The sequence below is a fragment of the Belonocnema kinseyi genome, chromosome 4 (genome assembly GCF_010883055.1).
Source record: "Belonocnema kinseyi isolate 2016_QV_RU_SX_M_011 chromosome 4, B_treatae_v1, whole genome shotgun sequence".
NCBI lineage: Eukaryota > Metazoa > Arthropoda > Insecta > Hymenoptera > Cynipidae > Belonocnema > Belonocnema kinseyi.
Genome location: NC_046660.1, coordinates 141,909,283 through 141,911,235, shown reverse-complemented (window position 1 = coordinate 141,911,235; position 1,953 = coordinate 141,909,283). Strand labels below are relative to the sequence as shown.

The 1,953-nt window shown below is 38.6% G+C and overlaps 1 protein-coding gene across 3 annotated transcripts in view; it reads right to left on the bottom strand.

Moving 5' to 3' along the window:
• The window catches only part of LOC117170713 (synaptogyrin), a 349,909-nt gene that overhangs the window by 295,674 nt on the left and 52,282 nt on the right, over window positions 1-1,953 (bottom strand). The gene's annotated exons all lie outside the window — the stretch shown is intronic.

Genomic DNA, 1,953 nt, shown 5'->3' with positions numbered 1-1,953 from the left:
ACTTTGTGGGCTATATATATATATATCAAAAGATGGTAAATTTCCGATTAGGCATGCCGAATTTTATATTGGTGATGACTGGAAAACCTCAACTGGATTTGATAACGATGTAAGTTACTTTGTGGGCTTAGTTAAATAACGCGTATTTCTGCCTACAGATAAGTATTTTTGACATTTGGCTAGCGGATATCTCTCTGATTGTACTATAGAGGAGCAGAAAAAGGCATATGTTTAAAATATTTTAAATTTAGAAGGTACTCGGTTCGATCCTGAAAAGATTTTTTTGAATCCTGGTCTAGGCTCCTTGGCTAAACTCTGTTTAGATTATTTTTGGGGTAATTTGGTTCAGCGTCAAAATATGCTGATAAATGAAGTCCTTAAGACTCAAAATGAAATAATAAGTATTATCCTGAGTCCAGATAAAATTCTGAATAATATGTCGACCGTCGACCGTGTAAACATTTATGCTTCCTGAGTTTATGAAGATGAAACCGTAGCCCCTTTTCCTATTAAAAATGTTCCCAGATAGCAAAGTGTGCAGATTACACTTTTGCCTCTAGCTCTCGCACTACAAAATTCTTCTGGTTACCTTTGTAGCGAAACTACTCATCGCGAGCATAAGATCACTCATGTATTCTATATAGATGACCTAAATTTCTATGGTTCTCGTAAAAACAAACATCAAAGATATGTGTTATTAGACCTCTTGGCACTGGAGTGATCTATACTTACCTGGGCGTGCCAGTAAACCGCATTCAGGACGCAACATCAGTAAAGAAGTCTCTTCGAAGCAGATACAAGCACCTTATCCCGGCCTACTCTACTCGTTTAAAGTAGTTCAGTGGACGAAGAACAAACTTAAAGCCCTTGAAGCCCTTAAAGCACGTATGATCATGCATATGCATAAGAGCTTGCATATCATTTCGTCTGTCCTACAATTATATATTTCATGCATTCAAGGCGGACGCGGACTTCTGAATCTCTAGTGTCTTCATTATCGAATTGTTCTAAGTGCAGCTTACATCGTTGAAAATATTAGAGATTCTCTCCTAACAATGGTCAGGAACCTCGAGATGATTGGCAAAGGAGCGTTCTGTTACAAAGCCTCAGAGCAGGCGGCCAGACCCTTGGCCGGAATTTGAATATCGTAAGTGAGGAAAGTGCATTGCTCCATATAGATGCATCTTCTCTAAAAGCCGAAGTGAAGAAAGGAGTGGTTATATATATATAAGTTAGCAAAGTATTTGGAACTTTTACACATTTTGTTCCGTAAAAAGATTTTAATTTCGATAAACAAACAATATGTATTATCTAATAAGATCGTTAATATGGAATTATTCATTAATAAGCGGCAGGATGGACGCACGCTTGCGTCGCAGAGAGGCGGACATACGCAGTTCATACGTGAAGTACGCCGTGATAGCGATGTGAGATGCATTACGCACGCACTCTACCTACCCATCAAAGCATCGCGATAGGTGATGGCAGCATGCGTGCGTTATGTCTCGCACTCTATGCCTCGCACGCATGCGAGTACTGTGCGTCGCACTATTGTTACTTATCTGGGTAGTTGTAGCTGCATACAAAACAACACAAGCACGTTTAAGATTACAGGGGTATTTGAAAAAGTTAGATTGCCGCATCCTCTATTTTGATACGGATCCTATGATTTTTACCAATCACGATAAGCCTGATGAGTATTACCTTTTTACAGGGTTGCTTCTTACGTGATTTGACAGATGAGCTTGAAGTTTATGATACCGGGAGCTTCATTTAAACTTTTGTCCCAGTTGGTCCTAAATTATATGCTTATAGACTATGTTCACCTAACGGTCAAAAAAATTATGTATGTAAAGTACAGTCTGTCAAGTTAAAGCGTGGGTAACTTTTTTGGTAAAATATTTTATTTAAACGCATGTTTCTACATGGAATTACATTTGTCAAGGTGTCGAG